General features: G+C 50.3%; 1 protein-coding gene across 2 annotated transcripts in view; it reads right to left on the bottom strand.

The window, feature by feature from the left end:
• LOC134430379 (solute carrier family 45 member 3-like) overlaps window positions 1-23147 on the bottom strand; it is a 37292-nt gene extending 14145 nt beyond the window's left edge. Inside the window, exons 1-2 of one of the 2 annotated variants that reach the window (XM_063178004.1) lie at window positions 22984-23147; window positions 3747-4033 (exon numbers count right to left, since the gene is read on the bottom strand). The gene's annotated coding sequence lies outside the window, so the exon portion shown is untranslated. Of the gene's footprint in view, window positions 1-1479; window positions 2260-3746; window positions 4034-22983 lie in introns of those variants that run through there. The other variant, XM_063178005.1, reaches the window with a different exon arrangement.
• Between the last annotated feature and the right edge of the window lie 861 nt (window positions 23148-24008).

Here is a 24008-nt window from a genome sequence, read left to right as displayed (position 1 = left end):
TGTCACAGAGATCCCTCCTTTCAACATTTAAACGCCTTGCCCGAGGTCAAGCAGCAAAAAGAGGGGGGAAAACAGAGGGGGAATGGTTTGCTTTAATCACCAGAGGCAGCTTCAAAGGCAGCCTGAGCATCCCTCCAGCCCACCTTGCTCGGATGTGGCTCCACACAGGATGTGCCAGGGGGTGCCCAGCTGGAGCCCAGCCCCAGGATGAGGAATTTCAGCTCCCAGAGTCACAAGGAAAAATTAACTGAGGCACTCAGACCTAAAGGGGGGTGTGATGTTTGTGCTCTGGGGTCTGGAGAGCTCAGAGAGGGGGAATTATCCCCAAAGAAACCCCAAACATCGAGTGAGAGATGCCTCACACAGATTAAAAGTTGGGTTTTTTTCCCCTTTTATGCCGTGCAGAGCTCTGGGGAGGCAGCAGGGATCCGTCCACCTGCCTGGGAATCCCAGTGTGGAGCAGAGCTGGATTTCTTATCTGCAGGTAGGAACAGAGCTCTCCTCCCCCTCCACACCCTCCCAGGAGAAAACAAATCCCTGAAGGAAAAACCATGATCAGCCACGGATGAGAAATCCCAACTGCAGGTAAAACTGCAGCACGTGATGAACTTCACCCCAACTCCACTCATTCCTCTTTTAACTTTTTAAATTTTCCACAGAACAGAGACAGGGAAATGTGCTGGGCGGGGAAATCACCTGAGCTGCAGATTTGGGAGGACAAGGGGTTGGGAAAAGGAGATTTGGGAGGCAGGACTCACCTGCGGGGGGCTGATTTGGGAGGACAGGAATTGGGAAAAGGAAGTTTGGGAAGCTCAGGGAGATTTGGGAGGCTCAGGGAGGGAGGACTCACCTGCAGGTGGCTGATTTGTGAGGACAGGAGTTGGGAAAAGGAGATTTGGGAGGCTCAGGGAGGGAGGACTCGCCTGCAGGTGGCTGATTTAGGAGGACAGGAGTTGGGAAAAGGAGATTTGGGAGGTCTGGGAGGCTCAGGGAGCCAGGACTCACCAGCAGGGAGCTGATTTGGGAAGACAGGAGCTGGAAGAAGGAGATTTGGGAGGCTCAGGGAGGTTTGGGAGGCTCAGGGAGGCAGTACTCACCTGCAGGTGGCTGATTTAGGAGGACAGGAGTTGGGAAAAGGAAATTTGGGAGCCAGGACTCACCTGCAGGGAGCTGATTTGGGAGGACAGGAATTGGGAAAAGGAAATTTGGGAGATTTGGGAGGCTCAGGGAGCCAGGACTCACCTGCAGGGAGCTGATTTGGGAGGACAGGGGTTGGAAAATGAAGGTTTGGGAGGGTCAGGAAGGTTGGAAAGGCTCAGGGAGCCGGGACTCACCTGCAGGTGGCTGATTTGGGAGGAAAGAAGTTGGGAAAAGGAAATTTGGGAAATTTGGGAGGCTCAGGGAGGCAGGACTCACCTGCAGGTGGCTGATTTAGGAGGACAGGAGTTGGGAAAAGGAGATTTGGGAGCCAGGACTCACCCGCAGGTGCTCCCTGCAGCCCAGCAGAAGCTGCTGCAGCGTTTGCAGGGCAGCAGAGGTGGAACCAGCACAGGTTTGTTTGGCTCCAGGGCCCTCCCCCTGTGCTGATAACAGCAGTGTCATTGTCACCGTGCCACTCCTGTGCCCCAGCCCCTCGCTGAGGCTGAGCAAACACTGCTGCCAACCCTCACGGGTGCTGCCCTGAGCAAACCCCAGCTCTGGGCTCACACCTGAACTTTGCCATTAAAAAAAAACCCTTGAAATTCACATTTATCACCCTCCCTTGCTGATCTGCTGGTGTTTCAGCAGACATTTAGGACGTTCTGCCCATCCCAGAGGGGATTTGGGGACCTTCCCCAGCCCCATGGGGACACATGGCGCAGGTGACAGTGGCACCTCTCACCCTCCAGCCCCATTTTCCCCAAATGCCCACAGCAGGAGCAGGGTTTGTCCTTTCCTCCTCGAACAACACCTTGAGCAGTTCCCAAAAAGGGATTTTTTGAGGTTTGCTGCACTTGGGAGCAGAAGGGAGCCACATGTGGGGCTGTGGCACAGCTGCTCCCAGAGCTGGCGTGCCACGGACAGAATCAGCTGCTGCTGCTCTTCCCTCCCCTGGGACAGCCAGACATCTCAAAGCCATGGCTTTCTTCTGAAAAAACCCCAAACATCTCCAAAGCCATGGCTTTCTTCTGAAAAAAACCCCAAACATCTCCAAAGCCATGGCTTTCTTCTGAAAAAAACCCAAACCATCTTAAAGCCATGGCTTTCTTTTAAAAAACCCAAACCATCTTAAAGCCATGGCTTTCTTTTAAAAAACCCAAACCATCTCAAACCCATCGCTCTATTTTAAAAAACCCAATCATCTCCAAACCCATGGCTTTCTTCTAAAAAACACAAACCACCTCAAATCCACAGCTTTCTTCTAAAAAACCCAAACCATCTCAAATTTTTGGCTTTCTTTTAAAAAATCCCAACATCTCCAAAGCCATGGCTCTCTGGTTCTCTTTTAAAAAACCCAAACCATCTCAAGCCCATGGCTTTCTTTTAAAAACCCAAACCATCTCCAAACCCACAGTTTTCTTTTAAAAAACCCAAACCATCTCAAAGCTATGGCTCTCTTTTAAAAAACCCAAACCATCTCCAAAGCCATGGCTTTCTTTTACAAAACTCAAACCAACTCAAACCCATGGCATTCTTTTAAAAAACCCAAACCATCTCCAGACCCATTGGTTTCTTTTAAAAAACCCAAGCTATCTCAAAGCCATGGTTTTCTTGTAAAAAGCCCAAAATCTCATAACCCATGGCTCTCTGTTAAAAAACCCAAACCATCTCAAACCCACATCTCTCTTTTAAAAAACCCAAACCATTTCAAACCTATGGCTTTCTTTAAAAAAAAAAAGAAAAGAAACAAACCATCTTCAGACCCATATCTCTCTAGTTCTCTTTTAAAAACCCAAACATCTCCAAAGCCATGGCTCTCTGGTTTGCTTTTAAAAAACCCAAACCATGGCTCTCTTTTAAAAAACCCAAACCATCTCCAAACCCACGGGTTTCTTTTAAAAAACCCAAACTATCTCAAAGCCATGGTTCTCTTTTAAAAAACCAAAAATCTCCAAACCCATGGCTTTCTTTAAAAAAACCAAACCACCTCCAGACCGACAAGTCTCTTTCAAAAAACCCAAACCACTCCCAAAGCCATGGCTCTCTACTAAAAAATCCAAACCATCTCAAACCCATGGCCTTCTTCTAAATAACCCAAAAATCTCCAAACCCACAGCTGTCTTTTGAAAAACCCAAACCATCTTCAAACCCATGCCCTTCTTCTAAAAACCCAAATCATCTCCAAACCCAGTTTTCTTTTAAAAACCCCAAAATCTCCAAAGCCACGGCTCTCTGGTTTGCTTTTAAAGCTTCCAAACCCAATTTTCCCTGCCCTTTCCCTGCAGAGATCAGCAGATCAGCTCCCAGAGGCTGCCTCACCTGGCAGCCAGGTAATGGGTGGGTCCAGGGCAGGAGAAAAGCTTGGCTGGACAAAGGAGAGGGTGAAGCCAGGGCAGATTTTAGGAAAAAAACCAACCCCAAACACCTGGAAAAGGAGGATTTGCCGGGCATTGACAGACACACACACAGGAACCTTTCCTCCTCACAATCTCCTAAATCTTCCCAACTCAGGGTCTTAGAGGAAATCCCATCTCAGCAGAGCTTAGAATGAAGAGGGAGGGCTGGTTATTTTGAAAATGAAATTAATAAAATGTGGGTGTACTTACCTGGCAGAGAAAAACTCATTTATTCCTGGAAGGATCCATGTCCTGCTACTCCATAACCTCTGCTACTGGTGCAGAAGAACAAGGAGATGATGGTGAATGTGGCTCTGGAGGCTTTGATTTGCAGTGGTTGTGCAGCTCAACACACAGCAGGGACCAGACACAGAGAGTTTGGTTCAGGGTGAGGATGCTGAGGCACTGGAGCAGCTTTCCCAGAGAAAATGTGGCTGCTCCATCCCTGGAGGTGTCCAAGCCCAGCTTGCAGCAGCCAGGGATAGTGGAAAGTGTCCCTGCACGTGGAACAAAGTGAGATTTAAGATCCTTCCCAACCCCCAAACCATTTGATAATTTTATTATTGTTGAAGATTGCAAGGCAAGATGTTTTCCATTACCATCTGGATGGCAGATTACCTTTGTCAGGTGGGCAGTTTGCCTTATCTCTCTCTGAGTGACCACAGTCACACCTCCCTCAGGAGGGGACATTGCTGATAACAGCTATTGAATGTCCCTGCATGGCTGATAAGAACTGCAGCATCCCATTGGGAGATGTGAGCCCAGAGGGAGGAGCCAAGCATTCCTACCCGGATACAACTTGGAGATTTCAAACATTCCTACCCGGATATAATCTGGAGATTTCAAACATTCCTACCCGGATACAATCTGGAGATTTCAAACATTCCTACCCGGATATAATCTGGAGATTTCAAACATTCCTACCTGGATACAATCTGGAGATTTCAAACATTCCTACCCGGATATAATCTGGAGATTCTGGAACACCAGCACAGCTTCTGCACTGGATTGCCCAGAGGAACAGCAGCTGCCTCTTCTTCCCCTGGATCTTCAGAGGCAGAGACTGCACCTTTCTCCAGGATCCCTGCTCCAGCAGAACCAGCCCTGACACTGTAGGAGGGCTGAGCCACAATTCCAATGGGACTGCTGCCAACACCCTGACCCACAGGGTGTCAGGCTGGGTTCTGACTCTGGCAGGGTTGGTTTAGTTCACTGCATTATTTATTTTATCCTTTTATTTTCTTCCCTAATAAAGAACTGTCATTCCTGCTCCCATATTTTTGCCTGAGAGCCCCTTAATTTAAAATTTACAGCAATTCGGAGGGGTAGGGAGGGTTCACATTCTCCATTTCAGGGGAGGCTCCTGCCTTCCTTAGCAGACTCCTGGCTTTCCAAACCAAGACAATTATTAATTATTTCTGCCCTGCTTTATTCCCTTAGGAAAGGGAATCCTTGGGCTGAGGCGGGGCTGCTCCAGCCCAGGTGATTCACTCCTCACCCTCCCTGCCCAGCTTTGGCACCCACAGACAGGGACAGGCAAACATCTCCCGTTCACAACCCCAACATTCCATTTCCAACCTTCTGAGGGGCTCTTTGTGAATTCCCTGAAGCCCTTTTGGAAGAAAGGGTGGCACAGAGCTCTCAGGAGCAGCCAGGGCCTTTCACAGCTATCAGTGTCCATTCATTGCTGCTGAATGGGAAATGCAGCATGGAGAATAGCTCTGGCAGGCTCCTGGCATGGAATGGAGCACTCACCTGACCTCTCCTGACCCCTCCTCCCCTCCCAAATCTCCTTGACCCCATTCACAGCTCGGGGAGGGGATGGATCCGGGCTCTGGGAATTAACCCCGCGCTTCCTTTGAGCCCCGGGGCTCCATTCTTGGGGAAAGAGCAGCAGCAGCCTGGAAATCCCCTCCAGAGCAGGGTTTGGGATTCCCTCCTCATCCCCCAGGGCAGGGCCCAGCAGCCAGGATCCCTCATGCCATGGGGGTCATCTGTGACCATTTGGGGCCACTCCTGAAGCAGCTCCAGCTTCCCCAGGGACACCCTGGATTTGGGGCATGGTTCTCTCTGCATTCCACCCCCCTGCAAGGGGATCCTGCTGCTTCCAGGGCTAAAATCCTGAATCCTTTCGGGCACAGGGGATCCCTGGCACAGACACAGCTGAGGGCATCTCTCCATTTGGGAGCGCAGAGCCCATGGGCAATGCTGGCACGGTGGAGGGAGCTCTGTCCTGCCCTTCACCCTCACACCTCACACTCCAGGGATGTCCCAGCACCATCCCAGAGCCTCTGTCCCACAGCCTGCACCCTCCTGGGGCGCCGGAGCTGCTCCTGGCAGGAGCCTTCCTCCCAGCACAGAGTGACCAGCTACAGCCAAGCCTCCTCCTCCTCCTCCTCCTCCTTCTCCCATTCCAAACAGAGCCCCCTGTGCCCGAGGGGGTCACTGGCTCAGCAGAGGCCAGGCTGGCACTGCTGGAGCTCTCTGGGCACAGACACGAGCCCAGGGCCGGGCTGTGCCAGGGCCAGCAGCTCCTTGCTCCTCGGGCTGCCCGGGGCATCCATGCCAGGGGCAGGGGCAGGAGATGGGCACAGCTGGAGATGGGAAAAATGGAGATGGGCACAGGTGGAGAGGGCACAGGTGGCACTGGGCACAGCTGGAATGGGAACAATGGAGGTGGGCACAGGTGGAGTGGGCACAGGTGGCACTGGGCACAGCTGAAGATGGGCACAGCTGGAGATGGGAACAACACGAGATGGGAACAACTCGAGATGGGAACAACTCGAGATGGGAACAACTCGAGATGGGAACAACTCGAGATGGGCACCCCAAGTCCTGCAGCCAGCAGGGGCCAGAGCTGCTGAGATGACCCTCAGCCTCACCTGACCCTCATCCTCATCCTCACCTCATCCTCACCTCCTCAGGAGCTGCCCAGAGCTGAGTTCGGGTCAGGGTGCAGGGGTGAAAAGCCCCAGCACAGCCCAGCTCAGCTGCACAGGGATCCCCAGCCTGGGCTGGGATCCGTGCTGGTGCCCAGCAGGGTCTGGCAGCGTTGTACCCACTCAGGACTGGCATCTCCTCACCAAACTTCATAAAAAAAACCTTCCAAACTCCTCAGCACCCCCAAAATCAGCAGCATTTCAGCCCTGAGAGGCTCAGCCCTGGTGGTCACGCTCCCCTGAGCTGTGTCAGGGCTGCTGCAGCATTTCCAGCCCTCAGACAAGCTTGGCTGGCTGCACAGCAGAGCCCCAGCTTTGTTTTGCTGCTGCACGACCCAAGCTCTTGCTTTTATTCATGAGGGGAGCCCCCGTTCCGGAGCAGGAGGGGAAATGAGATGATCTCTGCTTCTGCTTTTCACTCATTTCTGCTGCTCAAAGACTGTGCCCATCACCCCTGGCACTTGATCCAAATCAACCTCTCCCCCCAGGGCCTTTCTTCTCTGCTTATTATTATTTTTTTTTTTTTCAAGAAGAAGAATCAAAATGCAAATTAAACTGGAAAGGGGGGAAAAAAATCAGCCCCCTCCAGGTGCCCCCTTCTCCTCAGAGCGGGGACGGGCACAGATTATATCCAGCACCACATGACCAGGGCCTGTATTTATGTGTCAGAGTGTAAAACCCACCCTGCTGAGCTGCCTTTTCTCTGCCTGGGGCTGGGGGGCTTCTGCTCTGCGTCTCCTCCAGCAGCCCCACAAAGGGGATTAAGGAGAGCCCCTCAGCCCTGCACAGTAATCCATCAAATTATCCCTTGTTGGCGTTGCTGTCCTCTTCAGGGGAAAGAAAAAAAAAAAAAAAAAAAAAAAAAGAAGAAGAAGAAAAAAGCCCTCCAAAAAAGCTTTTAAAAGCACTGAAATTACACTTGAGCCTGAAACACTCCACCCAGCTGCTGGAGCCCCCAGCACAATGGGCTGGTTGTGAAGGGGAGCAAGGAGAAAGAGATGGACACTTAAAAAGGGCAGCGGCCTCCCCAGGGCTGCAACCCCAACAGGTGCCTCAGACCCCCCTTCCCCAGAGCCTGCAGCTAAAGATTCAATTTTTCATCTAAATATTCTAAACTGGGCTGCTCTGAGATATCCTTGTCCCCCCACCCCACCCATCTGCACCCTGAGGCTGGCTGGGCACCCCAGTCACCACTGAGAGGGAATTTGGGGCTCCAGACCCCCCATTCCCCAGAGCCTGCAGCTAAATATTCAATTTTTCATCTAAATATTCTAAACTGGGAGCTGCTCTGAGATCTCCTTGTCCCTCCACTCATCTGCAGCAAATCCAGCCCTGCAATAATGGCTGGGCACCCACTGAGAGGGAATTTGGGGTTTCAGATCCCTCCTTCCCCAGAGCCTGCAGCTGAATATTCAACTTTTCATCTCAATATTTTAAACTCCCAGAACCTGCAGCTAAACATTCAATTTTTGATCTAAATATTTTAAACTGGGAGCTGCTCTGAGATCTCCTTGTCCTCCCACCCATCTGCACCCTAAGGCTGGCTGGGCACCCCAGTCACCACTGAGAGGGAATTTGGGGCTCCAGACCCCCCATTCCCCAGAGCCTGCAGCTAAATATTCAATTTTTCATCTAAATATTCTAAACTGGGAGCTGCTCTGAGATCTCCTTGTCCCCCCAGCCACCTGCAGCAGATCCAGCCCTGCAAGGCTGGCAGGGCACCCCAGTCACCACTGAGAGGGAATTTGGGGTGCTGGGATGGGTTTGGTGAGCCCTGATGGCCCCAGGGATGCAGCCTCAGCAGAGGTGAGCCCTTAGCAAACTGGGGCTGGGATCACAAACTGGGATCAAAAACTGGGATCAGAAACTGGGATCACCCCAACTGGGGCTGGGATCACAAATTGGGATCACAAACTGGGATCAGAAACAGGGATTACAAACAGGAATCACCCCAGCTGGGGCTGGGATCACAAACTGGGGCTGGGATCACAGACAGGGATCAGAAACTGGGATCACCTCAACAAACAGGAGCTGGGATCACAAACTGGGATCACCAAGTGCTTATCCCAACAAACTGGAGCTGGGATCACAGTGATCACAAACTGGGGGCACCAAGTGCTTATCCCAACAAACTGGAGCTGGGATCACAAACAGTGATCACAAACTGGGATCACCAAGTGCTTATCCCAACAAACTGGAGCTGGGATCACAAACAGTGATCACAAACTGGGATAACCCCAACAAAATGGAGCTGGGATCACAAACAGAGATCACAAACTCAGATCACAAACTGGGGTCACCCCAACAAACTGGAGCTGGGACCACAAACAGGGATCACAAACTGAGATCAAAAACTGAGATCACAAACAGGGATAACCCCAACAAACTGGAGCTGGGATCACAAACAGGGATCACAAACTCAGATCACAAACTGGGGTCACCCCAACAAACTGGAACTGAAATCACAAAGAGGGATCACAAACAGGGATAACCCAAACAAACTGGAACTGGGATCACAAACAGGGATCACAAACAGGGATAACCCAAACAAACTGGAGCTGGGATCACAAACGGGGATCACAAACAGGGATAACCCAAACAAACTGGAGCTGGGATCACAAACTGGGGTCACCAAGTGCCTACCCCAACAAACTGGGGCTGGGAATCACAAACAGAAATCACAAACTCAGATCACAAACTGGGGTCACCCCAACAAACTGGAGCTGGGACCACAAACTGGGACCACAAACAGGGATCACAAACTGAGATCACAAACTGAGATCACAAACTGAGATCACAAACTGAGATCACAAACTGAGATCACAAACTGAGATCACAAACTGAGATCACAAACTGAGATCACAAACTGAGATCACAAACTGAGATCACAAACTGAGATCACAAACTGAGATCACAAACTGAGATCACAAACTGAGATCACAAACTGAGATCACAAACAGGGATAACCCCAACAAACTGGAACTGGGATCACAAACAGGGATAACCCAAACAAACTGGAGCTGGGATCACAAACTGGGGTCACCAAGTGCTTACCCCAACAAACTGGGGTTGGAATCACAAATGGGAATCACAAACTGGGGTCACCAAGTGCTTATCCCAACAAACTGGAGTTGGGATCACAAACGGGAATCACAAACTGGGGTCACCAAGTGCTTCTTACCCCAACAAACTGGATCACAAACTGGGGTCACCAAGTGCTTCTTACCCCAACAAGCTGGAGCTGGGCCAAGAGCAGAGCAGAGCTGGTGGCACCCAGAGCACCCACGTGGCGCCGGGGGCCAGCTCAGCACTGAGCACCCCCACGCAAAACCCCCAAGCCCAAAAACCACCAGTGCTGAGTGAGACAGAAGCATTTCCCCATCTGCACAGGGAGCAGCCAGCAGCCCTCAGAGCTCTGCTCTTGTGAGCCCTCCCTGTCTGCTCACACGGCTGGGAAAATGGGAAGTGAAACTGGAACTGCTGGTTTGCAGCTGGAGCAGAAATGCTGCGTGAGGGGACAGCTGACCCCTCTGCAGGCAGCTCTGCCTCATCACCCCTGGCTTCATCTGGAAAATGACAGTCACAGGGCCAGCCAGAGTGGCTTTGGGGTGGGAAGGACAATTCTGGTGTCCGAGCAAAGCCAAGGCTGCACACGAGGCAGCAAATCCAACCCTGGGCTGTGGAGCAGCTCAGGAGCAAAGGGGGAGCTCCAGGAGGGATGAGGGGTGGCCCTGACCCCAAACTGTGCCCAACAGGGGTCAGATAAATTTCACCCCAGCAGGAGCCACCAGCAACCAAAACTGAGCTCCAGCCATCCGATCCTGCTTTGGCCAGGAGCTTTTTCCTCAGGTAAAAAAGGGAACAACCCAAACTCCACATCCTTCAGGCAGACATTTCCAGGAGCCACCAGCAGCCAAAATTGAACTCCAACATCCCTGCTTTGAAAAGGAGCCTGTTCCTCAGGATAAAGAACAACCCAAACTCCACACATCCTCCAGGCACCATTTCCAGGAGACACCAGCAACCAAAAACTGAACTCCAACATCCCTGCACCTGAGCTCTCTCCATCCTGTCCCTGCTTTTGCCAGGAGCTTTGTCCTCAAGAAAAAAAGGGAACAACCCAAACTCTACATTCTCCAGGCACGCATTTCCAGGAGCAAACAGCACCTAAAATTGAACTCCAACCATCCCTGTTTTTACCAGGAGCTTTTTCCTCAGGAGAAAAAAGGGAACAACCCAAACTCCACACATCCTTCAGGCAGACATCTCCAGGAGCCACCAGCACCAAAAATTGAACTCCAACATCCCTGCACCTGAACTTTCTCCATCCCATCCCTGCTTTTGCCAGGATCTTTTCATCAGGAGAAAAAACGGAACAACCCAAACTCCACACATCTTCCAGAACCCCTCTGGCTGCAAATTTTGGGAGCCTGACCTCGTGCTCCTGCTCAAAGGAGGCACTGAGCACACGCAGGGCCTCCAGGCTGCCCAGGCCGTCTCCCCAAGGCAATTCTGTGCCCCACAGTCCCAGTTATTTGTGTCAGCCCTCTGACCTCCCCTGGCAGGTTGTGGGGGTTTCTCCCTCTCTGTTTTCTGGCTGTGAAATGAGGTCATGGCTTTGAAGCAGACAAAGGAGCCTTTGCAGGGCGAGGAACAGCCCCAGGACGGCTGGGAGGGCTGAGCCCCAGCACTCACAGCCCCCTGGCATGGGAAGGGGCAAAAGGAAAGAAGCAAAACTCTCCAAATATTTTAAATTGGGAATTTCTGTGAGATCTCCTTGTCCCCACACCCATTTTCACCCTCCCAGTCACCCCTCTGCCCATGGAGTTTTTATTCCAATGTTCCAAGGGATTTTCTGTCACATCACAGGGGAAGGTGTGCAGAAAATAATGGGAATTTTCTGGGCTGTTTTAAGGGCAAAATCCACATTTCAAAACTAAAAACAAAGCAGTTTCAGGACAGCTGGGAGAGCTGAGCCCCAGCACTCACAGCCCCCTGGTGCCCCTGGGATGGGAATGGGCAAAAGGAAAGAAGCAAAATTCTCTAAATATTTTAAATTGGGATTTTCTGTGAGATTTCCTTGTCCCCTCCACTCATTTTCACCCTCCCATTCACCCCTCCGATCATGGAGGTTTTAGGCCAGAATTCCAAGGGATTTTCTGTCGCACCACAGGGGAAGGTGTGCAGAAAATAATGGGAATTTTCTGGGGGGTTTTAAGGGCAAAATCCACATCTCAAAGCTGTAAAAAAACCACCCCAATTTCATGTGCCTGGTTCTGCCTGCAGCACATCATCAGCCCCTGGGGGTTAATGAGGGGCCTCAGATCATGGGAGACTTTTCCTTATCGTGACAGAGCAGCCACCAGGCCTGGGCCTGAAAACGGCAGATTCCACCGTTTTATTTTGTTGCCTGATAATTGCAAAGATAAGGAGCAATCAGATTTTTATTTCCTGAGGCAGATAAGTTTCACTGGAAGGCCCTGATGGAGAACTTAAGAAGCTTTTTGGCTTTTCCCCCTTCTCACTATCAGTTTAATGAGCTATGGACTCACAGCGTGCAGGGGTTTAACATTCACCAAAACAAACAGAGCAGTGAGGGATATCTGGAAGGGAAAATTTCCAATTTAAATAAAATAAAACAAAACAAAACAAAGCTCAAATCTGCCATTTCTCCAGGAGGTGGATGGAGTGAGGCATTTTTACCACCCCCTCACTCCCCACCCAAACAGGAACCTCACTTCTATTTTAAGCCCTGGAAAGAACATCAGCCCTAAATTAATTATTAGCTTATTTTTTTACTAATTAGGCATGGGGTTCAAGTTCAAAGCTGCCTGGATTTTGCAGAGCCCTCTGAGGGGTTCTGTGGCACAGGGCACGAGGGGGACAGGAGCTCTGAGAGCTGAAATTCCTCCGTGTTTGCTGTTAAAAACAGGAATGGCAGCTTGTGCAGCGAGCACTGAGCAGGAACAGGATTCTCCCTCCATGCCAGGAACAGGATTCTCCCTCCATGCCAGGCTGCCTCTTGCCATTGTTTGCTGGGGTAAAGTTCAGGGAGGCACAAATGAGGCCCAGAGATCTCTGATATTCCTGCAGAGCGCCCTGGGCACGCAGCCAGGGCACCTGGGCTGGCACCCAGCACCTGCCTGGGCCGCGCCGGCTGTGCCACCACAGGGACAGCCCAAAGGCCCAGCTCTGGAAACGGGTTTGGGGACACTCCATGGGTTTGGGGACAGTCCTCTGTGGGAAACGGGTTTGGGATCAGTCCTCTGTGGGAAACGGGTTTGGGGACAGTCCTCAGTGGGAAATGGGTTTGGGGACAGTCTTCTGTGGGAAATGGGTTTGGGGACACTCCATGGGTTTGGGGACAGTCCTCTGTGGGAAACGGGTCTGGGGACAGTCCTCTGTGGGAAACGGGTTTGGGGACACTCCTAGGTGGGAAATGGGTTTGGGGACACTCCTCAGTGGGAAATGGGTTTGGGGACACTCCTCGGGGTGTGACACAAGGCCCACACAGGGTGGATCTGTGTGCAAACGTCAGGGAATGGCACCTACAGCATGGTGTGGCTAAAGTCAGCAGGACAAGAAATGCTTATGGGGTTTTGTGGTTAGGGAATAGTTAATTTCTGATTGTGATGATGTGAATTATACCATACTATATATATAATATAATTATATATAATATAATTAGATTTATAGTATATTATATTAGATTTTCTATTTCATATTATAGTACATTTTATTATCTATTATATTATTATATTATATTATATTCTTTATTACATTAACTATATTACATTAAATTAATTCTATTGTATGATATGATCTATTATATTTTCTATTTTATATTATAATATACTTCACTATCTATTACTTTTCTAGATTATATTTTATCTATTTTATTAAATATTATCTATTTTGTTATATTAATTATATTAATTCCGTTGTATTAACTATATTATATTATGTATATTAGAGGAGATGTATGTTATACGAGATGTATGTTATGTTATGTTATGTTATTATTGTATGTTATGTTATTATATATATTATGTTATATTTCATATATATATATATATAATATATATTATTATATATATATATATTATTGTCTCATCCTTCTCTCGAGACTGAAAATGGAATAAAACTTTTTAAAACACCTCTCAGCTACCCCATCTCTGGGTCAGGAAAGGGTTTAACCCAACGCTCATCCTCTGCTCTCAGCCTGGGACGGATGGGAGGCTCTGGGGGCAGCACAGCCCAGCCTGCTTGGAGAATCACAGATAAAAGATGATCCCTGGGGGGGTCACCTGTCCAACAGCTCATCCTCAGCCTGTGGGGAGGCATCTCAGCACTGAGGCTGCAGGAATTTCCCCTGAAACAATCTCCATGGGCTAGGAAGACTGAATAGCTGGGAAGTGTCCGTCTGTCCTTCCTTCCCTCCCTGCAGCCATCCCCCGTGGCATTCCTGCGCTCCGCTTGGGATTTGGACACTGAGAGCATCCCCAGCTCTGTCCTGGACCTGGCTCAGCCAGTCCCCACCCAAAGCCACCCTGCATGCCCAGCTCAGTCAGTGCCACCCAAAGCCACCCCTCCATGCCCAGCTCAGTCAGTGCCACCCAAAGCCACCCCTCCATGCCCAGCTCAGTCAGTGCCACCCAAAGCCACCCCTCCATGCCCAGCTCAGCCAGTCCCCACCCAAAGCCACCCCTGCAGGCCCAGCTCAGTCAGTCCCATCAGAGCCACCCCTCCATGCCCAGCTCAGTCAGTCCCATCCAAAGCCACCCTGCAGGCCCAGCTCAGTCAGTGCCACCCAAAGCCACCCCTCCATGCCCAGCTCAGCTCAGTCAGTGCAACCCAAAGCCACTCTCCATGCCCAGCTCAGTCAGTCCCATCAGAGCCACCCCTCCAGGCCCATTAGCTGCTCACTCGTCCTTGGCCAGGACACAACAGCCTTTTGTTCCAGCTGCTCCTGCCACCCCTGGTGCATGGATCGTTTGTCACCAATGTTCCCAACAGGAATTGTTTGTGTCCAACACTCCAAAACGTACAGGAACCGTTTGTCACCAACATTCCCAACAGGAATTGTTTGTGTCCAACACTCCAAAACGTACAGGAATTGTTTGTCACCAACATTCCCAAATGTACAGGAATGGTTTGTCACTCACTAACATTCCCAAGAGGAATTGCTTGTTCCCAAACACTCAGGAACCGTTTGTCACCAACATACACACAGGAATTGTTTGTCACCAGCATTCCCAAACGTACAGGAATTGTTTATCACCAAAATTCCCAACAGGAACAGTTTGCCACTAACATTCCCAAACACACAGGAATGGTTTGTCACCAATATTCCCAACGTGAATGGTTTGTCATCCACATTACCAAAGGCACAGGAATCGTTTGTCACCCACATTCCCAACAGCAATAATTTGTCACTAATACTCCCAAATGCACGGGAATTGTTTGTCACCAATATTCCCAACAGGAACCGTCTGTCACCAACATTCCCAACAGGAATCATTTGTCACCCACATTCCCAAAGGCACCTCTGGAGCCCAGCAGCAGCAGCGGCCACACAAAGCCCTCCCTGTGCCCTTTGCTGGTACCTGGCACCCCAGCCCGCTGTCCCTGTCCCCTCCCTGTCCCTCTGTGCTCCAGCTCGGGGTTTATGGGCCCTGCTGAGCCCCAGGGAAGCGCTCACCCCGTGGCCACAACAATCCTGCATTGTCTGAGCACGGCTCCAAGGCAGAGCTCGGGAACTGGGCCAGAACCCAGAGTGAGGTAGGCAGAGATCACGGGGAGAGCTCTAACAGGACACCCTGTGCCAGCCCGGCCCCAAAAACCACCCTGGGTATCAACTGCCCACACTGAGGTGATCCCACAGCCCCGGGAGAGGGGAAGGAACAGGAAAACACCCTGGAACAGGGGCAGATCCAGCCAAACATTGCCCAGAAAAGGCACAAAATCACCATCAGGGATAAAAATCACTCACCAGGTCCAGCTAAAGTGGAGGGGTTTGGTCAGACCCACCTCAAATGCCACCCAAGAGCCAGGTCTGCTCATTAATCCTCAATTAAGGGCAGGGAATTGGGATGCAAAGGCACAAAATCATCATCAGGGATAAAAATCACTCACCAGGTCCAGCTAAAGTTTGGGATTTGAAGTGGGTTTGGTCAGACCCACTCCCACTTCAAATCCCACCTGAGAGCCAGCTCTGCTCATTAATCCTAAATCAAGAACATGGAATTGGGATGCAAAGGCACAAAATCACCATCAGAGAGAAAATCACTCACAAGGTCCAGATAAAGTGGAGGGGTTAGGTCAGACCCACTTCAAATCCCACCCAAAAGCCAGCTCTGCTCATTAATCCTAAATTAAGATGGAATTTGGAGGCAAAGGCACAAAATCACTCACAAGGTCCAGCTAAAATGGAGGGGATTGGTCACAGCCACCTCAAATCCCACCTGAGAGCTCTGCTTATTAATCCTAAATCAACACCATGGAATTGGGATGCAAAGGCACAGAATCACCATCAGGGAAAAAAAATCACTCATCAGGTCCAGTTAAATTGGATGGGTTTCCTCACATCCACCTCAAATCCCACCCAAGAGCTCTGCCCATTAATCCCAAATTAAGAACGTGGGATTGGGATGCAAAGGCACAAAATCACTCACAAGTTCCAGATAAATATGAGGGGTTTGCTCACACCCACTTCAAATCCCACCCAAGAGCTCTGCTTATTAATCCTAAATTAAGAACGTGGAATTGGGATGCAAAGGCACAAAATCACTCACAAGGTCCAGATAAAGTGGAAGGGTTTATTCGCACCCACTTGAAATCCCACCCAAAAGCCACCTCTGCTCATTAACCCTAATTAAGAGCAGGGAATTGGGATGCAAATCAGCACCAGGGCTGATGTCTGAGCCCCACCTCAGCCCCTTCAAGCCAGATCCCAGCAGGATTCACTGCTGATGTTTGGGAAGCAGAGTGTGACCCAGGGATTTTCCTGCGTGCCCCATTTCCCCCGGATCTCAAGGCACAAATCTGAGGCAGGATTTGGGTGCTGCCCGCAGCTCTGTGCACGTTTTTCCCGGGGCTGGCTCCAGCCTGCCCTGTGAGAGCATGAATGTCTCCAGAGTGCACGGATTTGACTCGCTGCACTCGTTATATTTCTGTTTTTCCTCAAGTCCCAGCTCCTCCAGATGAACCACCACGGAGAACTTCAGCTCCCAACAAAACAAAGGTGGGGAAAAAAACCCAAAAAACCACCCAAAACAGCTCCTTTGATTGAAGGGAAAAAAATTTTCACACCTCACAAACCAACCCCAGCACCCGACATTGTTTTGTTTTTAAATAAACCTCAAACTTTGCCAGAGGGCATCCTTAAAACTCCTGAGTGTTCCAGCTATGGTCAGGATGGGAATTCACCAGCAAGCCACCAAAAACTGGCTCTGAAATCCCCAAAATTCACAGATCAACAAGCCACCAAAAGCTGGCTCTGAAATGCCCAAAATTCACAGATCAACATGCCACCAAAATCTGGCTCTGAAATGCCCAAAATTCACCTGCAAGCCACCAAAATCTGGTTTGAAATCACCAAAATTAATCTGCAAGCCACCAAAATCTGGCTCTGAAATGCCCAAAATTCATCAGCAAGCCACCAAAATCTGGCTCTGAAATGCCCAAAATTCACCTGCAATTTACTAAAACCTGGCTCTGAAATCCCCAGAATTCATCTGCAATTTACTAAAATCTGGCTCTGAAATCCCCAGAATTCATCTGCAATTTACTAAAATCTGGCTCTGAAATGCCCAAAATTCACCAGCAAGGTACCGAAAACTGACTCTGAAATCCCCAAAATTCGCCTGAAGCCACCAAAAGCTGGCTCTGAAATGCCCAAAATTCATCTGCAAGCCACCAAAATCTGGCTCTGAAATGCCCAAAATTCACCTGCAAGCCACCAAAAGCTGGTCTGAAATCACCAAAATTAATCTGCAAGCCACCAAAATCTGGCTCTGAAATGCCCAAAATTCACCTGCAATTTACTAAAACCTGGCTCTGAAATCCCCAGAATTCATCTGCAATTTACTAAAATCTGGCTCTGAAATGCCCAAAATTCACCAGCAAGGTACCGAAAACTGACTCTGAAATCCCCAAAATTCACCTGAAGCCACCAAAATCTGGCTCCAAAATGCCCAGAATTCACCTGAAGCCACCAAAAGCTGCCTCTGAAATGCCCAAAATTCACCTGCAATTTACTAAAACCTGGCTCTGAAATCCCCAGAATTCATCTGCAATTTACTAAAATCTGGCTCTGAAATGCCCAAAATTCACCAGCAAGGTACCGAAAACTGACTCTGAAATCCCCAAAATTCACCTGAAGCCACCAAAAGCTGGCTCTGAAATGCCCAAAATTCATCTGCAAGCCACCAAAATCTGGCTCTGAAATGCCCAAAATTCACCTGCAAGCCACCAAAAGCTGGTCTGAAATCACCAAAATTAATCTGCAAGCCACCAAAATCTGGCTCTGAAATGCCCAAAATTCACCTGCAATTTACTAAAACCTGGCTCTGAAATCCCCAGAATTCATCTGCAATTTACTAAAATCTGGCTCTGAAATGCCCAAAATTCACCAGCAAGGTACCGAAAACTGACTCTGAAATCCTCAGAATTCACCTGAAGCCACCAAAATCTGGCTCCAAAATGCCCAAAATTCACCTGCAAGCCACCAAAAGCTGGTCTGAAATCACCAAAATTAACCTGCAAGCCACCAAAAGCTGGCTCTGAAATCCCCAAAATTCATCAGCAAGCCACCAAAATCTGGCTCTGAAATCCCCAAAATTCACCAGCAAGCCACCAAAATCTGGCTCTGAAACCCCCAGACCAACAAGCCACGAGGTTTCTGGGTGAAGGACAGAGCCATCCCTTGGGACGTGGACCAAGAGAATTTTCTTTTAGCTCACGTGCAGCAGCAGAGAGGAGGAAAAAATGGTTTGAGAGCAGCAAACGAGGCACCTGCTCCTCGCTGCGTGTGCTCCACCCCCAGACAAAGGAGCCTTTGGCACCACATTCCTCCTTGCTTTGCCAGACAATATTCACGGGGGTCTGCTTCTCCTCTTCAGCAGCCTGGCAAAATGTTAAGCAAATATTTGGGGAGGGCCAGGGGAACTGACATTTTAGGATATGAAAACAAGCAGGAAAGGCACAAATTAAGGGGGGGAACGAACACCAAGGAACACACCAGGCAGCCGAACAGGAATGGAATGGTGGCCTCAGAGTCCTGCTCTCGGCTCTGTTTTCTCAACAAGCAACCCCACAGCTCACAGGGTGGGTTGGGCACATCAGCGATTTCTGCATCAGCCCCACACAACAGCGGGACGAGGAACAGGACAGGCTTCACACCATCAGTCTGAGATAACCACACTCCGGGGCACAGAGCTGCTCAATAATCCTGTATTTTTATTATTATTTTTATTATTTTCCCCGTTCTTTTCTTCTTGACCACCTCGCAGCGACGGCTTTAAATCTTCCCCCTGCTCCCTAAAACCCAAGACTCCTCCCTGAGGGTCCCCCACCCTCTTCCTCAGCCGAGCTGGGGGTCCCTGCCCTCACGGGGACAGCCTGGACGTGTGACATGGGACCACCACAAACCCAGAAATCGGCGCTGGGAGGAGCTGAGAGCTGCTCACCAGCCCCTCGTGACCCCCTGGACGTGTGACATGGGACCACCACAAACCCAGAAATCGGCGCTGCGAGGAGCTGAGAGCTGCTCACCAGCCCCTCGTGACCCCCTGGCTGCACACTCAGCCTCAATCACGGCCTCAGCGGGGCTGGGGGCTCACAGGACGAGCCGGGGCGGCTGCCTGGGAGGGGTTTCAGCAGCTTCGGGGCCGGTTTTTAGCAGTTTGGGGTGATTTTAGCAATTTGGGATGAGTTTTGAGCTGTATAGGCTGGGCTTCAGCAGTTTGGGATGGGGTTTTAGCTACTTGGGATGGGTTTTTAGCAATTTGGGATGGGTTTTAGCAGTTTGGGATGGGTTTTCAGCTACTTGGGATGGGTTTTAGCTACTTGGGTTGGGGTTTTAGCTGCTTGGGATGGGGTTTTAACCATTTAGGCTGGGTTTTAGCAGTTTGGGATGGGTTTTAGCTGCCTGGGATGGGTTTTAGCAATTTGGGGTGGGGTTTTTGCTGCTTGGGATGAGTTTTAAGCCATTTGGGATGAGTTTTAGCAGTTTGGGGTGAGTTTTTAGCTGCTTGGGATTGGGTTTTAGCAGCTTGGGATGAGCTTTTAGCTCGCTGGGATGAGTTTTTAGCTGTTTAGGCTGGGTTTGAGCAGTTTAGGATGAGCTTTTAGCAATTTGGGATGGGGTTTTAGCTGCTTGGGAACAGTTTTTAGCCATTTGGAATGAGTTTTAGCAGTTTGGGACGAGTTTTTACTGCTAGGGACGAGTTTTTACCTGCTTGGGATGGGTTTTTACCTGCTTGGGATGGGTTTTTACCTGCTTGGGATGGGTTTTTACCTGCTTGGGATTGGGTTTTTAGGAGTTTGGGATGGGTTTTAGCAGTTTAGGATGAGTTTTTAGCCATTTGGGATGAGTTTTTAGCTGCTTGGGATGGGGTTTTAGCAGCTTGGGCTGGGTTTTTGCAGTTTGGGATGAGTTTTTAAAATTGGGATGAGCTTTTAGCTGCCAGGGATGGGTTTTAGCAGCTTGGGCTGAGTTTTTAGCTCTTTGGGATGGGTTTCTAGCAGTTTAGGATGAGTTCTAGCTACTTGGGATGGGTTTTTAGCTCTTTGGGATGGGTTTTGGCAGTTTGGGGTGAGTTTTAGTTCTTTGGGGTGAGTTTTAGTTCTTTGGGGTGAGTTTTTAGCTGCTTGGGCTGGGTTTTTAGCAGTCTGGGATGGGATTTCTAGCTCTTTGGGACGGGATTTAGCAGTTTGGGGTGGGTTTTAGCTGCTTGGGATGGGTTTTTTTAGCCCTTTGGGATGAGTTTGAGCAATTTGGGATGGGTTTTAGCAGTTTGGGATGGGTTTTTAGCCACCAGGAGCTGTGCTAAGCTGGCTGCCCACCCCCAGGAGCCACAGGGCACCATCACCTGATGCAATTATTTCAACCCAGCTCGTTTTGGGTTCTGTGCCCATAAATCCCTCCCCTGCTCCTGACAAAGTCTCACACCTGCAATTCTGCTGGCCCCAAGCACCACCTCCCACCCCTCTGCTCCTTTCCCTCTCCTGGCTCCCTCAGAGCCCCAAACCCACCCAAAACCTCCCCAAATTTCACCCAACCAAGCCAAGGTGATGAGGAGACAGAAACTCATTCAAAGCACCTAAATCAGCCCCTCCTGGGGGGATAAACACAAACCCAGGGCTCTGATTTCAAGGATTCCCACGCTCTGTGACAAAAAACACTGCAAAAATCTGAAGGGAGTAAACCACAGGAGGAGATCAGGCCCTGAGCACAGCATTAAGGTGATTTTTTTTTTTAATTATTTTTTGGAGTTTGAACTCCCAACGCCATCAAGAGAGGCACAAGGGCCCAGCCGTCACCCTGAGCTCCGTTCTGAGGCTTTGGCTGAAGGGAAAAGAGATGAAACCCAGGGAGGAAAAGCCAAAAATCCCCCCTCCTCCCCTCCCCAGCGCTGCCACTTGAGTGCTCCAGCGAAATAAACAGTTTGGGGAAAAGGTTACCAAGAGTTTATGCTAAACATCATTTCCTAGGGACTCTGGCAAAGGCAAAGCAGAGCCAGGGCTGGGATTTTTAAACTCGGGGATCAGCCCAGTGGTTCCAGCCTCTCCCAGCACAGATATAACCAAAGATGTGATGAAAAAAAATGGGATTTTGGTCGTTTTTGGTGCTGGCGGGGTTTGTGTGGAGCATCCACAAGTGCTCACAGGGGGTGGTGCTGGTTCTGCACCTTCCTGGTGCTCACTGGGACCTGGAGAAGAGGACACAGCAACCACAGAAATCACCACAATTTGTAGGGGAGTAATCCCACAGCATGGAGAATTCCCTCCCTAAATCCCAAAATCCAGGGATTTACATCCCCTGCAAACTCTCATTTAATTTGCTGTTAATTATAGAGATTCTTGTTATCCATACCAAATTTCTAATCCTATTTTTTTTTTCACTCCCAAATCCTATCAGCCAAGTGCTCTGTGGCAATAAAATCCAGAGTTTTGGTTTTCTGTGGCAACAAAATAAAGAGTTTTGGTTAGTTTTCCGTGGCAATAAAATCCAAATATTTACTTTTCTGTGGCAACAAAATCCAGAGTTTTACTTTTCTGTGGCAACAAAATCCAGATTTTTGCTTTTCTGTGGCAACAAAATCCAGGGGTTTAGGCACAGCCTGGAATGAGGGGTTGGTAAATCTGCCTCCAGTGCCACTCCCCACCAGGGGAAGCAGCTCTGGATGATGCCAGAAAGGTTCAGACAGCATCAAATATTTAAAAACAGAGAAAAAAAAAAAAAAAAAAAAAAAAAAAAAAGAAAGAAAGAAAATTGCAGGTGGGGCAAATAATAGGAAAGGTTTCAAGGCTGGTACATGTTTTTCAGGAGTGTCTGCATGACTTCAGTGCCCAGGTCATTTGGGTACTTTTGAAGTTCTTACTCATGTTCTATTTCTATAAATTTGGAGATATTCTCATGTTACACACACAGAGGCTGCTCTCCTGAATCACACCTAGAACCAGAACAGGGCAAAAATGGGATTTTTGAGCCTGGCCAATTTCTCTGTGCTGCTCGGGAGTTTAAACAGCTCCAGGTGAGCACTAGGAAATCTCTTCCCCTTCCAATTTTATATTTATTTGTAACATAAAAATGGAAATGGAGCATCTTGCCAGGTCTGGCCATCAACAGCATGAAATTTATAGATTTATTTTAGTGTTTCTCCCTTCCTCCTAAAGCTGTCACCCGTGGGAAGACAAATGAGACGAGGAGTTTGTGTTTATCATAAACAGCTCCAGCGTTTTACCACCAAATCCTCGAGCCCTGCCAAAGCCAGGAATCCCTGGAATTATCCCCAATGTGGCATTTAGGGACAGCAGAGCAGGCACCAAACCCAAACAGAACCGGGGGGAATGAAAATGAATTTTCAATACGGGGGGGGCAATGAAAATGAGTTTTCATTATGGGGGGGGAAGCAATGAAAATGAGTTAAATGAGTTTTCATTACAGGGGGTAATAAAAATGAGATTTTCATTACGGGGGGAGCAGTGAAAATTAGTTTTCATTAGAGTGGGGGAATAATGAAAATGCGTTTTTCATTACGGGGGGGGGGTAATAAAAATGAATATGTCCTCACAGAGGGCAATAAAAATGAGTTTTTCATTATGGGGGGGGCAATGAAATTGAGTTTTTCGTTACGGGGGGGGTAACAAAAATGAGTTTTGCATTACGGGGGGGGTGGTGGTGATGAAAATGAGTTTTGCATTACAGGGGGTAATAAAAATGAGTTTTTCATTACAGGGGGTAATAAAAACTCCCTTTTCTCAGATTATAAGGATTCACTGACCTGTCCCCGCAACTCTTCAGGATTCCCGTGAGTCCGTCCCGCTGCCCGAACTCCGCCCGCTCAGGATCCTTCAAACCTTGCGGTGTCCCTGCAGGAATGAAGAGTTCGGGAAGAGCTCGGGGAGGGCAGGACACGCTCCCCAGTCCCTCCTGCTCCGCTTTTTTGTTGTTTTCCCGCAGCAGCTCCAGCGCAGCAGCATCAGCCCCGGAGCGCCTCCTCCTCTTCCTCCCGCGGGCAGCGCCGCCGTCCCGGCCGGAGCCGGCGGGCAGCGCTCGGTGCTGCGGGAGCGGAGGGAGCGCCGAAAGCCCCGCGATGTGCGCGGAACCCCCGGGGGAGGCAGCGGGAGCCGCATCCCGGTACCGGCATCGCGGGGCAGCCGCAGCCGCACCCCCGCCCGCGCATCCCCCCGGCCCGGCCCGGCCCGGTTCGGTTCGGCCCGGCCCCGTGCCGTGCCCACCTCCAGTGCCGTGCCCACCTCCAGTGCCGTGCCCAGCCCAGCCCCGTGCCCGGCCGTACCCGGGCGCAGCCGAGGCTCAGCGCGCTGCCCGCGCCTCCGCCGCCGTTTAAAGCGCAGGTTGGGCGGGCACGGAGCATGCGCTGCCGCGGGCGGAGCCCCCCCGCAGCCGCGACCGCAACGGCGCCGCCGCCCCGGGGCCGCCGCCGAGCTCCGCCGGATCCGCGGCCCGCAGCGCCGGGGGACAACGGCCCCGAGGGGACAACGGCCCCATCCCCGCAGCCCCGGTGGGAGAACAGCCCCATCCCCTCAGCCCCGATCCCGCACCCCCCTCAAGGACAACGGCCTCGATCCCCGCAGTTCCGATCCCGCGGCCCCGGTCCCTGCAGTTCCGATCCTGCAGCCCCGATCCCGCAGCCCCCTCAGGGACAACGGCCCCTGTCCTGCAGCCCCCGCTGGAAGAACAGTCCCGGTCCCGCAGCTCCGAGGGGACAGCAGTCCCGCAGTCCCGGTCCCGCATCCTTGCAGGGACAAGAGCCCAATCCCCGAAGTCCCGGTCCCGCAGCCCCGC

Source organism: Melospiza melodia, chromosome 28, assembly GCF_035770615.1.
Source record: "Melospiza melodia melodia isolate bMelMel2 chromosome 28, bMelMel2.pri, whole genome shotgun sequence".
Lineage (NCBI taxonomy): Eukaryota > Metazoa > Chordata > Aves > Passeriformes > Passerellidae > Melospiza > Melospiza melodia.
This window is presented reverse-complemented; position numbering and strand designations above follow the sequence as displayed.